Source organism: Vipera berus, assembly GCF_964194415.1.
Source record: "Vipera berus genome assembly, chromosome: 17".
In the NCBI taxonomy this organism is placed as follows: Eukaryota; Metazoa; Chordata; class Lepidosauria; order Squamata; family Viperidae; genus Vipera; species Vipera berus.
In genome coordinates this window covers 1,807,538-1,822,488 of record NC_138220.1, presented here as the reverse complement: position 1 = coordinate 1,822,488, position 14,951 = coordinate 1,807,538, and the positions used below count along the sequence as shown (strand labels likewise).

Sequence of the window (14,951 nt, the reverse complement as noted above, 5' to 3'; positions counted from 1 at the left end):
AGTTCAAATAAACACGGTGCAGGCTTAGAAAGTAATATAATGACGCTTACCTGTGTGAGATCCAGCAGTCCAAAGAGGGCAAACATCAGATGGGAGCCAAAAAAAGAAGGAAGAAAGAGAAAGAAAAAAAATAGAGTTACTTGGGTTCTCTCAAGGACATCATTTTAAAAACTTAGCCCACGTTACAGCAATTTTAGACCCACAGAAGGTTGCAAAATCCCAGGCAAATGTGAGGAATTCCCAGGATTTAATTAAGCAACAAGAGTTCTTAGAAACTCCTGCTGTTGCAGAGTTTATTTCAATCCTAGTTACCTTAATGAAAGGACTGCCTATAATAGGTGGGTCTGGTAGTTTCATCACGATTGCTTTGGCCAGCCTCCATACTGCCTACCCTTTTAATACTTAAAAAAAATGGGATATGAAACAGCTTCAGTTCATTGGATGGGCGAGATGCAAAAATACTTGGCCCAAACCCAAAGTCCTTTTTGCAATTTTTTTTGTTTTTTTCATGAGGCAGGATGTTCACGCTTTTGAAATTAAAGAGCAATTGAAAAATCAGGCTTGGGGCTTGGAAGCTAACAGAGCCACAGAGTTGATACTATTGAGGAATGCCAGTACTTTAATGTTATCCAGCTTTTTGAGAAGTTAATAGTTCTTCGTTGGCCATAATTTCTATATTGCCCGTTCCAAAAGATCCGAAGCCACATATTAAAATAAAGACACCTCCACGCTGCAAAGGGAACCAGCTTAAACTACAAGGTGGCTGCGTTAGAAAAATAGCAATTATTAGAACAGAAGATTTGGTTTCCATTCTGTTTGGAAGTGTGTTTTTTTTGGAGACAGGAGCTCCTCGTTCCCTTCTCGTCCTCTCTTTCTCTAACTGAAGAAAGGGGAGGCTTTAACATCCATGAACAATGGGTTTCAGGAGACTGTAACCCTCTATTCTCCCCCCCCCCCTCTCTCTCTCTTTTTCCTTCTGTCCTATCATCTCAGTTCTGAAGCACTTGGGCAAACAAGCCGCACTCTTGCTTAAGTAACCAACAAACATGTCAAAGGCCGAGAGCTATTTAAACCGTGGTGGTGGTAAAAAGAGAGAGAGAAAAATCACAGGGCCCATCTCTGATCCGTCTGGAGGATGATAATGAAATGCGAGATCTGAAACACCCACCCCCCCACCCAGAGAAAGCCATAAAAGTAGAAGTGTGTGGGGGGGAGGAGGATGCAAAGGCTGTGACCTCCTGAACTTTGTGGGGTGGGAGCATTTTACAATGGCAGGAGTTGGACAAGAGCATCTGATGGGCAAAAGAGGAGGCTGGGCGTGAAAGGGGGACACGTCCGTGAATGGGTGGGAAACTCCGGCCGTTCAAAACAGGCCTTGGGGGCCACTTCTGTCACCTCCCACCCAACCCCCCCCCCTTCAGACTTTGGATGTTTCTGGGCCGTGCATCCAGGAAGGGGGGGTGCTTTGTTGGGTATTGAAAAGGCTTCTTTCTGCTTTAGTCTAGATTGGAACCCTAATCTTCTTCCAGGCCCATTATTACTCCTCCGTCCTGCCCCTCCTGTGCTCTTCATTATACCCAGCTTCGTATCTTTCCACTTTGGCCACGCCGTCCTGACCTATTTTTAATCACCCCTGTGATTGCATTCCCCTTGAACTTTTTTTTTTTTTAAATCTACTACGCCGAAAAGCGAAGGAGCGTCACTATCACACTTGGAAACCAGGCTGGCCTTGGGGAATCCCATGTTTGCCTGTTGTTAGCCAAGCAAGATAACGCCAGACTTCTCTGAAAGCAAAAAAAAAAAAAAACCAGGCTGGTGAACTTTAGTCAGCAAAGGACTGCTTTCTCCTTTCAAGATTTTATTAACAACAAACAAACCTGCCACAATAAAGGCAAGGGAGAGGAAATCACCCAGTCCTACTCTGGCTGTCAAGCCCTTTTTAATTATGTGTATGAAGCAGGGAGCCACCGCACGGTTTGAGGTGTTCTGCAGATCATGGAGGACCCGAAGGCCTGTTCTCTTGCAAACTAGCCAGGCAAAATTCCTACCAGGTAAATCACCACCTGAGTTTTGTCTACCTGGGGAGGTGGGGTGGGGGAATGGAGCACAGGAAGGTCCAAGAAGAACCATTAGCACAGTCTTCAGCTAGATGGTTCAGATGGAGCCGCATATTTTTGAATATAAATAGGGCTGCTCGGGGGGGTGTCCCCCCCCCAAAGTAGAATTCATTGGTCATCAGCAACCAAAAGCTCAAGCCACTTTAGAAGTGCTTCAGGGTTGAGGGAAAGGGACAAGAGGCCTTAAGACCCAACCTTAATTCCCTCTCAGACTGGAGGAAATGGCCCCAAATGAATGGAAATCTGCAAAACTTTGCGCAACGGATTTCTCACCTACGGTACATGTCATACATAAATGCAGATGAAACGGCCAAATGCCTATATGCACACGCACACACCTGCACATATATAAATATACAAATAGTTCAGTGTTTCTCAATCTCAGCAACTTTAAACTATGTGGAATTATTTATATATAAATTCTTTTTCACACAAGGGATTCACCAAGTCCACAAGTCGTAAAAGTACCAAGGTTGGAGACCCTCGCCCGCCCCCCGCTCCTTTTGGGGTGCCTTTCGCCCTGATGAAAGGTCGGAGAGCTGGGCACCCCAGCAGCAGAGAGGTTGCCCATCCTGGCTTCATCCTGGCTTGCCTACAGGCCATGTAACCACAGGCTGGAGACTTTCGTGGTTCAGGCGTTCTCGCTCTCAGTCAGGGCCACACCTAGACTCTCTGCCCAGCCGTGCCCTCTTCTGGGAGGGGGGCCAAAGATAGTAGGCACACCTGGAAGCCCACACTCCTTCCTCACCTGGGCTCACCTGGTGTCTGGAGAAGCGAGAGCGCACACCTGGAGCAAACAAAACAAAACGAAAAGCCGGGGCAGTTGGAACCTGGAGGAAACGTTTCCCACAAGTTACCCTGAGAAGCAAAACCGCAAGAGGGAGTTTCTGATTAAATGGAGGCCAGGAGGCCGGGTGCCAACATGGGCTCCATGCCTTCATCTTTCCCCCGCCCAGCCAAGCCCATGCTAATGTACTTCTTCTGCTGTGACCTGAAAGGACCGCTTCCTTCCTTCCTTCCTTGCAAGCAGAGGACTTTTGCCAAGTTTCTCCCCTCCCGACTCCTCCTCCGGCCAAGCACGCCAGGGGTGGGGGGGGGGCAACCAACCAGAAAGGAAAGTGGCTATAGGCGAAGACGGAAGGAAACCGTCGGACGGGGAGGGGGGGGCAGGGGAGGGAAGCGCCTCTCTTGAGCAAGAACCGAGGAGGCCCATGATGTTGTGACTGGAGGTCTAAATGGAGAGATTAAGGCAGGGGTTTCTGTGGTTTCCGGCAGACAGTTGTGACTGACACAATGCAAAGAGAAGCCAGCCAGTCTCTCTTCCTGCTTTGCTCAATTTCTGAGGCAGGGCGGAAAGGGCCCTGCTTAGAAAAGAGAAGACGGGGGGGGGGGGGGAATGAAAGATGCCCCACTTCCACCGGGGGGGCCACCTTTCTACCTGCTTGCGCTAAAACCCTCACCAACAGGAGGGGAGGGGTGCAAAAATGTCCCGAGCCCCAGCAGGAATGGAAAGGCCTGCTTGGCAATGCTATGGCAGAAGCCGAGAAAGCGTTTTGTTTTCCTCTGCAGAACGTCACAGTTAAACATCACTACTTGCTGTCCACCCACCTCAAAAAAAAAACACCTGGAAAATCTGCTCGGGCCTTGGGTTGATTCCTCCTTTTAGGTAAAACATGGGTTTCTGTGGTCCAGCTGAGGCCTGAGGTCTGAATCCCACACATCTGGAAAGCCTGGTGTGGATTTTGAACTGCAATACACACCCTTTTTCTTCCCACCCCCAGCCCCCCTGCTTGTACCTGGGCTACTACCTTTGTGCTGCTAAAGATTAACAGGATTGAAATGTCAGCTTGGAAAAAACGTGCCTAAAGTCAGGTAAAGTTAGGGAGGGGGAAAAGGTGGGGGATCAGTTAGTGGAATAAATAGCAGTAAACAAAACAATATCAATTTCCAGAGCTGATGCAATCATTTATATTTAAAAAACAAACAAAAGTTATAGGCCCCACTGCTAGGAACAAGCAGGTTTCCTCTCTCGTGATGGGGGTAGGGAAACCAGACTGAGATTATTGCAGAATTGTTCTTATCAGTTCTTTTGCAAAAAGAAAAATCAGAAATTTGTAATCCTCTAGGTCCTTTGAATGAAATCTGTCTTAAGTTTCTGAAGCTTAATTCAGAACCACAGGAAAGAAAACTTCGGCAGTTTATTTCCCTCTTGTTATTAAAGCCAGTCTCATTTACAGATAGTCCTCAAGTTACAACGGTTCGTTTAGTGACCAAAGTTACAATGGCCCTGAAAAAAGTGGCCTGTGACCCTTTTTCACACTTACGACCGTTGTAGCATCCCCATGATGCCTGTATTTGTGAACTTTTCTTTTGAAAAAAAAAACTGCAGCAAAAGATAACAGGTTTTAGCAAAAAAGGATTTTGATTCTGCCAAAAAAGTCTCTCCAGGCAGTTTACAAAAGATTCAAAAGAAGACAAAGACTGGCAGTGAAGCACGGCAACAGGAGATATTTTGAAAGCCCCTTTTTGTGTGAAACCTATGGCATTTGGCATTTCCTCAACCCCGCCTTTCTTTCCTGCAAAATGACTGAAATCGAGAAAAAGGTGTGGCGCTTGAAAGATTAATTTAAAGCCTAGTGCCACAGGTTATCTGCTGCTGCTTCTAACTCCATTCTTAAGAGACTTGGACACTGTCCTGTCTTCTGCTTGGCCTCCTTCTAACAGGCTCTTTATAAGGCACAAAGCATAAACAGTCTCTTTTAATAAAGATTGCCTGGCAACAGGGTTTTGTGTGTATTACAAACATTTCGGGATGAAGATCCAAGGTGGCTCTCTAGGCAATTGTGAGGGAGGCTTGCAATAATGAAGTCCAGATGTGCAGCTGTACATTCCAGGAAAGACACACTGCAAAACCTGCCCTTGCAAACAGCAACGGTCGGCCCAAATTTATGCCGCCAATGGACTGAGGCTGGGTTTGCTCTAGGCAGTCTTAGGGAAACTATGCACATCATTTATTTGGCAGCCTTTGGAGAGGGGTCAGACTACAGTTCCCAGGATTCCCAGCCAGCCTGGGAATACTATCTAGGAACAGGGTTAGTGCATACTTGATAAGTGCATAATATAATGCCAGATCCAGTCTGAACATGTGGCTGATTCTGCGACAGACAGTAATAATAAACCAATGGGCTCCAAGCACAGAAAAGAGAGACTGTTGACTAACTTGTGAGTTGCAAAAACTTTTGATTCGCTTTATCCTCGCCAGGCTCTGCATGGGGGATTTATTTATTTGTTTTTGCATCAAATCTGGATTTTTGAAAGCTCCATGCTGCTTGCGGTTGATCTTTTCAACTCTGATCTGAAGTTTCATCAAATAAAGGCAGTGACCAGTGTTACAAACAGCCAGCTGTGTACGGGAAGGGATTCAGACAAGAAAATGCAACAAAGGGGTTTTCAGGGAGATCCAAATTCTGGGTTGCTTACTGAGAAATACCTCTTTGTGGCACTGCTTGCATCCCAAATCAGTGGCTATCTCGACTGAGGCCACTGGGAGCCTTGGGGAATGTTCTCCAGATTTATGTTCCCCCCCCCACTGTTGCAAACACCCCCTTTCTTTGCACTGCAGAAATAGCAGGGCAATTCCTGACAGAATCTGATATTCCTTTGATAAGGTTTCCTTTAATGAAAAATCAAATTGCCAGGCTGAAGGGAAAAAGCTAAACATTTCCAAGGATTGGCAATTTCCAGGGAAGCTGATTTCTGGAATTTGTTTGGAGAGGGCAGGGGCCCCAGATACATTGCCAAGAGCCGAGCTGCCTTGTTCTCCCATTAGCAGTTGTGCACAGAGCTGGGAGGGGGTGGGGTGGGGGACAAAAAAGAAAGCATTGAACTTGCTAACTGGTTATTTTTAAAAGGGTGAGTTGGCAACTGTGGCCAACGGAGCCCTGATTTTCAAAACGCTCAGGGTTATCCCTGTGCCTGCAAGATGTGTGATTGTATAAACAGAGCTTTGTTCTCCCAGGTTTTGAACCCTCAAGACCTTTTCTGGGTGCCTCCTCTGGCTTTCCACTCATGTGTGAAGGAAAGGCGAGTCAAAGGAGGGGAGCGAAGTCAGACTGGTTTTGAATTCTGTCGCTTCCCCACCTAGACACACGGATCCAAATCAGATCTCCTTTTTTTTTTTGTTTGTTTTTGGGTAGGGGTTTACCAAAAATTTAAAAAAAATGGAAGGATTTAGCTGGACAGGGTGAACTTTTGACCCACCCCATTATAAGACATCCCAGCAAGGGGGGGAGAGAAAAAAAACCCAGTGTCTGGAGTGCTGGCCTCACCATTCCTGCTCTTTAAAATGTGGATTGCCACTTTTACAACCGCCAGATGGTCCGGCCTCTTCCTCCTCCACTGCAAGCCTTCTATCATCTCTGCTGACCGTTTGACCTTCCCACCATAAAACGAGGACCCTGCTCTGCCTCGCTCTGCCCCCAGCCACCCCATCCTGCTACCCATTCTCACCCAGGCCCCCCAAAGCAATATCTGAGATAGGGCTGGCCAAAAATGGGACAACGTCTCCACCTTGAGCTTGCAAACAAAGCACCCCCATCTTTTGTGCCCTTGAGAGCGGCTTCCCCCAAAGAGCCATACGGGACTCCTTGGAAATAGCCCTGGATTACAGTCGCCAGCGTCATCCATCCCTGGTGGGGGGGACGTTGTGAAGTTGAACGGCAGCCACATGTGGAGGGGGAGAGTCCCCCCCCTCTTTCCGCAGACCGTGGCAAGGTTTTAAGTTTGCAGTGCGTGAAGCTGTGGCTTGTAGGTGGGAAAGCCACCTTGACGAAGAGGAGCCAAACGATCTATGAAGCTAGATGAGCGGTTACTAAGAGGCTCGCTAATTTGTTGGTTGTTTATTTGCCTGTCCCCTTCCCCAAAGGCGCACTGTTTCAACCGACATAAAGCGTGCCCAGATAAACACAACTCAGCCCAAGGGATAGCCCCTCAGATAGGCAGGTCTTTTAGTCACGTAAAAAGTTCGGAAAGTTAACCCAGATACGATCCCGCCCTTCCTGCCAAGCGATTCACCTGGGGCCGTTTTGCACCATAAACAGGGTGAGCCCGTAGTATCGACTTTTACGAACCTTAAAAGTCTCTTCAAATGGACGACGCAGTGCTTTCATTTCCCACAGGAGGCTCACTTAAAGATGCCACCCTGCTGGAAATTAATTCTCACCACCATTTAAAATTAGGGGAGCTCACCTTCAGACAGCCTGATCCAAGCCCACTCTCCTCCCATCTGGGGCTCCGCCAGCTGCGCTGGCTTTTAGCTTCCCATAAGCCAACATGGCCAGTGGGGAAGTGGATAGAGAGGGTTGAAAGGCAAGGCGTCTGGAGAACAGCAGGTCGAGGGAGGAGGCTGGAAATTCACTCTCCCCCCCCCCAACAATCCGGATCCCTCTGAACCCCCTTCTCTAAACTTCCTTCCACTGTGCAGATTTCATTTATAAGAACTCTTAAAAAAAAGAAAAGAAAAGCAAATCGCTTTCCAATGTGTCATCTCAGTTCAGAGGGCAGGCAGACCAACACACTCTCTCTAACTCCTCTCTCTGCCAGTGTGCATTCCTTGAGTGCTTCTGAGTCAGGGCAAAATCAGCCCTCCCCCATTCATTTTGTGTCATGCTTTTCCTTCCTTTTCTCTCTCCCTTTCCCCCCCCCCTTCTTTCTTTCTTTCTTTCTTTCTTTCTTTCTTTCTTTCTTTCTTTCTTTCTTTCTTTTTGGTAAAGGAAAGTTAATGACCTATTCTTCTCCCACCCAGGATGAAGCCACCACACCACCCCCTCCGCTTTTTGCTTTTTTCCCCCCTTTCTTTTTCTTTCCAGAAGCACTAGACAGAGGGGTGATTTACAGCTGGGTTTAATTGTGTGTCTCCCCCTTTCTTCCTCCGAGCACAAACATACCAACAAGCCATAAAGTTTCGTCTGCCCTCTCCCCTCCGCACGGGGAGGGGGGGGGAGAAAGGGAAAGGTGGATGTTTACAGCCCAAACAGGTCCCAGCTTCTGTCTTGGAAGGGCAGACAAGGAGGGCAGTTGCACCCAACTGCTTTGAGCCCTTTTCCTTATGGTGCCCTCCCTCGTCTTTTTCATGGGTGCTTGTGGGGAAGGGAAAGAAGGAGTAAGGGGGCGGAGAAGGCAGACTTGACTCTGTCTTTCCAAAGACTGTCCGGAGATTTAAACTAGAGTTTCCAAACTGACCGTGAAAATAGTATGAGGTTGTGTGGGCCCCCCCCCACTTCCTTCAATATTGCTCCCTGCCTGATTAGGAGGACTAAGGGGTTAGATGATAGCAGTGTTTCGGTATTTGAAGGGCTGTCACAAAGATGAAGGGGGACAAACTATTTACCAAAGCACCGGAAGGCCAGAGAAGAACCAATGGATGGAAACCGAGAAGCAACCTAGAACTTAAGGAGACATTGCCTATCAATCAGAGGAACTGCTTGCCTCCAAAGGTTGTGGCTGCTCCATCACCGGAGGTTTTCAAGAAGAGACTGGACAGCCGTTTGTCTGAAGTGGTGTAGACTCTCCTGCTTGAGCAGGGGGTTGGACTAGGTGACCTCCAAGGTCCCTTCCGACTCTGTTAGTCTATGTTCCAAGAGAAAGAACGTAGGACCAATGGCTTCCAAACAAAACTCTAAGCAGAGGCCTGTATGGTTATAAGGGGTAAGCTGAGCAGTAACTCCAGAGACCAGGTAAAATAGCTTTACCCAAACAGATACACATTCCGGTACCTTTTATTCTCCTAAAATAAAATAATTGCGGTTAGTCCAGCAGTTAAGTTTTCTGGAAGCTCAGCTCTCAAAATGGTTCGTCGTGTCTCAGAGCAAGCTAATTTCACCCAGAACACCACGTTTGAAACGGCTTCCGGTTCAGAAAATTAATATCCGAAAAGGTTCCATTTTGCAGTTTTCTACTTATGTAACTGAAGACGGGGGGGGGGGGGGTTCCTTCCCTCCCTCCCCTCCATTTCTTTCTGTAGCTTGTTTGTTTTTCTTTCTTGACATCATCCAACATCTGGTTAACAGAAGGGCTTGGCTGTAGACCTCTTTCCTGGCCAAGCTTATATAATTCAGGTCCTCGCACTAAATCAAAAGAGTGCCAAAGGGCCTAATACCCTTCAGGATTCTTATTAAAAACACAGGAAATTGTTTACTGATTTTAATACGCAAGGTCAGCATAATAAATAAGTTAATTGGGGTGGGGGGGCACAACAGGGACACCTTGTTAATTAAAGCTTCGCGGGCAATCTTTTCTGAAGACAGTTGGACATTTTTAAGAGGGTGCCTGCCAGATTCATTTTAATTTCTGGCCACAGTCAATATTTGGTCTTCGAGTGGATATTTTTTGTCCTCCTCCTCTTTAGTTCCTCCAGAACGTAAGTCGCCCTAATGTTGACCAGCTGAAAAACGTAGCTTCCTTGCCAAGACTTTACTTTTCGATAAAGATTAGGAACTGCCTGCTGAAAAAAGTTCTTGCCTTTAATTCCTTTTGCCAGAAATCCATTTGGGGAGGGAGCCAAAAGAGTTTAGTAATTCTCAGTGGGCTAACTGCCAGTTCGACCCTTTACCTCACCTGCAGCTTCATTGAAGAAACATAGAATAACACAGGGTTGGAAGGGACCTTTAAAGGTCTTCTAGTCCAACCCACTGCTCAAGCAGGAGACCTGAAGGCTGTCTAGTCTCTTCTCCTCTGGAAAACCTCCAGGCACCCAAAGGTTTGGCTACGTCGAGAGCAGCTGCAAGAAAAGAGGGCAAGAAATGGTTCTTTATTGCTCGAAGCTGAAATTAAATATATTCAACCAAGCTTTATGCCCCTCTCTTTTAACCTGATTTTGGAGAAGCAGCACGGAGACACATTCTGAGTGGAGAACTAAGAAAGTAGTCAAGACAGTCCTACAGGTCGTCCTCGATCTACGGCCAAGATCGAGTCACGTGATCATGGGGATGCTGCAACGGTCGTAAGTCTGAAAGCAGGTCCTAAGTCCCTTTTCTCAGGGCTGTTGTAACTTCAAACGGTCGCTAAATGAAGGGGAGGGCGATCGGTATAGGTGCCTACCTGAATTAAGTCCTTCTGAGTGTGGGTAAGCTAAACGGGTCTGGGAATTGAAGCTTAAAAATAACCCAAGAGCTGATAAGGACCAAGGAAAGATCTTCTAGGTTGTGATTTATTTATAATTCCTAGTTATCCCTTGTTCAAACAATGTGGATTGTTTCTCTGCCTTTTAAGTCAAGGTTTCAGAAGCGGTTTTATCTTTGGGACAAACAAAGCAAGGGTTCTGCGGCTTTGTGGTTGTTGTGAACGTCTACTCTTGTCTCTTCTCCTCTTCTCAAAAAGGCTGCCACAATTTCTAATTGTGTCCTTTTCCCTTTCCACCTACCTGCCGTTCTTGATCGTCACCTTCTGCCTAAGACTCCGGCATAAAACACCCTAGCGTGCATGCAGTATTACCGACACACACAGGCCTGTCACGTGTGGACAGGTTCCCATGTAATCCTCTCGGAAGGAGGGCTACAGAGAAAGCAAATCCCACAATTTGGAATTGCAAAACGTTGCCCCGGGGAAAACTGTTTGCAAAAAGGGAATATCAGCTCCATCGACTGTGCAACATTTGCGTGGTGTAATCCTGAACCAAAACCAAGAAAACAATCTGCTTTCCCCCCCCCCTCTTTCTTCTCCCACAACCCCAAGGAGGAAGAAAAAAGAAAAAAGAAAGAAGGCAAGAGATTAGGGAGTCAACAGTGAGAAGGACGGGGAAGTTAAACAGGTTTGCAAAGGGCACAGAAATTAGGACTGTTGCGTGGAAGTTACATTTTACATTTGCCGAAATTTTATTTCCCCCCCCCCAATAAATCCTCACAGCTCTTGATTGCCTCTATTGCAATATTCTTCTGGGGTTGATGGGACTGATAGTTCAATGCATTTGGCAAGTACCAAAATCAAGAAAATATGCCCTAAGATGTACTGCTAGCCACGAACTTGGATGGTCTCAAAGGTTGATTAGACAAACTCATGGAGACATAGCCAACTGATTGCAGGTAGCCTTCAACTTATGACCGCAATTGAGCCCAGAACTTATGTTGCTAAGCAAGACAGTTGTTAAATGAGTCTTATCTCATTTTATGACCTTCCTTTCCACAGTTGTTAAGTGAATCCCCATTGATTTTGCTGGTCAGAAGGTGGCAAAAGGGGATCACGTAACCCCAGGACACTGCAACCGTCATAAATACGAGTCGGTTGCCAAGCGTCTGAATTTTCATCACGTGACCATGGGGATGCTGCAGTGGTCTTAAGTGTGAAAACTTGTCATAAATCACTTTTTTTCCGGTGCCGTTGTAAAGGAACGGTAGCATTGGGATCTAATGAAGCCAACTAAAACTTAACAAGAGCATATAAAAAGAGATGTAACAGATGGGAGTGAAATTAGGAACAGTGTCTAGAAAGAAAAGAGAGAGAGGTCGCAGCTAAGACTAAAACTATATATTTATGCATGTACTGACTCACAGAAGTGGGGGAGGAAAAAATGACAACCTGCCACATCCTGGAAAAAAAAAACTCATGATGAGCAAGATTTCACTTTCCCCAGAGAGTGCAAGCAACCGGGTTGGGTTTTTTAAAAAAAAAATATGCCTAAAAGCAACATCCCATTCTCTTTGTTATTCATAAATTTGGAAATTCTGAATGTGTGGAGGGATCTGCTCTACAAAAGACTAAGATCCTGAGCAGCTCATGTCTCATGCAGAAAGTCTGCCTTTTCCACTTAAGAACAGAACAGAATGACAGAATCGGAAGGGACCTTGGAGGTCTTCTAGTCCAACCCCCTGCTCAGGCAGAAGGAGGCCCTATACCATTCCAGACAAATGGCTGCCTAATCTCTTCTTAAAAACTTCCAGGGTTGGAGCTTTCACAACTTCTGGAGTCGAGTCATTCCACTGGTTGATTGTTCTCACTGTAAGGAAATTTCTCCTTAGTTCTTCTCTCCTTGATTAATTTCCATTCATTACTTTTTGTCCTGCCTTCGGGATGCTTTGGAGACTCCTTCTTCTTTGGGGCAGCCCCTGAGATATTGGAACGCTGCTATCATGTCCCCCCTCATCCTTCTCTTCATTAAACTAGACGTAACCAATTCCTGCAACCATTCTTTGTATGTTTTAGCCTCCAGTCCCCTGATCATCTTTGTCGCTCTTCTCTGCACTCTTTTTTCTAGAGTCTCTAGATCTTTTTTACATTGTGGCATCCAAAACATGCCAGAAACTGGTCTGTGCAAACGAGCAAAGCCCCATCCGTGGGATGCAGGCAGCACGTGAAACCAGGCCCCCTCCCATCCGCGGAAAAACCTCTCTCCACGGAACCGGTCCCTGGTGCCCAAAAGGTTGTGGGGGCCGCTGCTATAAAATGTATAAACCCTGCCTTATGTACTGGCTTGTGGGTGTACAGGAATATAGAAATGGCCTTGAAGACATTCAAGGGTTCTTAAGTAAATACCAGCTTTGCCCATAAAGCAAGAAGGGAGTGAAAAAAAAAATCAAGGCTGACTCATCTTGATTCTCCTTGGTATCAGGTGGGGGGAAAGATTCTACAAGATTCTTTCAATTTTTTTTCTTATTATACCTGGAGTACTAAAATACATTTCCAGTAATCGAAACTGTTTCCTGAGTGGCCTACCTACCTGCCTTTAAGAATTAATTGAAGTCTTTTATGATTTTTAATTTCAGAACTGGGGACCACAGAATAGAGAAGTTGTCACTTCCTTTGAAGGCAAACCAAAGAAGTTGAAGAATTCTTCATAACCACCTGCCTTTGAGATCTTTTCAACTGCCACGTTTACCTAACCTACTTGACTTGGTAAGCCACAAAACAAGCCATATCCAATCAGATTGTCCCTGACCAAGTTGAGCAGGCCGATGTACATGCAGCTGTAGGTCTTTCCCAAGTTTGGTTCCAGTAAGCAGGTGTGAACACAACTCTCCTCTATCTGTTCCTCTGCTCAACACCCCAACGCTAATCCCTCAAGTATTTCCTTTTTAATTACAGCCCCACATGCCAAAGCTTCCTTCCTGATTTTCATAGCTAGCAAGTCCGAATTAACCCGGCACAGGTGAGAACTTGAATCTGCACCCAGTAGTAGCAAAGCTGCGTATGGGAGCAATCCCTTCGGGGTTTCCAGCTTGAGGCGGCCGAAGCACGATTAACCAACTGGTAAACATCTATCTCACTCTGTGAGAGAGAAAGCGCCTGTTACGCGTCCCAGCTTCTGCCAACCTAGCAGTTCGAAAGCACGTAAAAATGCAAGTAGGAAAATAGGGACCACTACGGTGGGAAGGTAACAGCGTTCCGTGCGCCTTTGGCGTCTAGTCATGCCGGCCACGTGACCACGGAGACGTCCTCGGACAAGCGCCGGCTCTTCGGCTTTGAAACGGAGATGAGTCGGAAACGACTAGCACGCATGTGCGGGGGAACCTTTACCTTTACCTTTAAACATCTATCTACAGAGAGGCTCAGCAAAAGTTTTATCTATTTTAAGGTTTTGCTGAGAGCAAATTTTCAGAGCAAGGCTTGCCCTTGCTAGCCATTCCTCCTTTCCTCGCCTCTTCAGAATCTCTTGAGCCACTGTCCCCCACCCACCGTGCGGCAGAAACATTTAAGGAAACTGGAGGAAAGCATTGCAAGAGAGCCGTGTGGGAAAAGATTGTCCAAGTCATCCCACATCATAAGCTTATGGCAGTTCTGTTAAATGCACTGGGAAGAAGGGGTGGATCAGCTAAGGGAGCGTGGGAAGAGTTGGGAAGCCACGAAAGCAGAGCTGTAGAGAGAGTGGGCGGAGCTTCAGAAGAGGATGAAGAGATGGGGAAGATTGGTAGGCTACATCTGGAAGTTTCTGCGTCTTGAAACACTGAGCACCTAATTTGAATAGAATTTGAACACCCAATTCTCACAGTACTGCCTTATGTCGAAGTATATTTACCCAGGTTGTGTGGCCATAGTATTATTGTAATTATACCTCTAATCTTCTTTACTACCCCCTCTTATTGGTATCATTATTATGATTATTATTAGTCTGCTGCTTTGCATGTACACTGAGAGACACCAGAGACAAATTCCTTGTGTGTCTAAAACATTCTCTCCTCTCCTCTCTCATTCTATTCCATTCCATTCCATTCCATTCCATTCCATTCTTCATTATTCTATTCTATATTCTATTCTATTTGCTCTGCTTTACTCTACCTTATTCTACATATGCCACTATCCCTCCACTCACATTGAGTTGGGAGCGACTACAGGAGCATAATCCATCAGTCCATTAAAATCCATCCAAGTCATCCACCAGAGGTTAGTTACATCAGCCCTTCCCTTGTAATAATATGGACAAGGCCAGGCCCCCAACTCAGGCATCCCCAAGGGGTTCAGGTGGGTTTCAACACGGAAGGGGAAAAATGCACACAACATGCGCTTCACTGCAGAATGGACGCAGCAGTTGTGAGCTTGGCCTCCTGTCTTGAACAGAAACTCCTCACAAGCCTTCCCAGACACCCTCCTCAAGGGAGGAGATGCAACACAAGCGGCAACTCATCACCCTTGCCCGAGATGAACTTTCCTCGGTTTCAGAGGCCAATGTGCAAGTCTCTGCAAGACCTCAAGGGCCAAGGCAGCAAGACTAAGGCTCCTTTCACACAAGTTGAAAGTAAAAATAGCTCAATTCGTGTTTGGGGGGGTGTCAGGGTCAAGCGCTTGCAAGCTGCTATGTGCTCTTTTCTCTCTACTATCTCCAATCTCTTAGGAGGAGACGTGTTTCCT

At 46.4% G+C, this 14,951-nt stretch overlaps 1 protein-coding gene across 2 annotated transcripts in view; it reads right to left on the bottom strand.

The window, feature by feature from the left end:
• SKI (SKI proto-oncogene) overlaps window positions 1-14,951 on the bottom strand; it is an 89,014-nt gene that overhangs the window by 46,739 nt on the left and 27,324 nt on the right. The gene's annotated exons all lie outside the window — the stretch shown is intronic.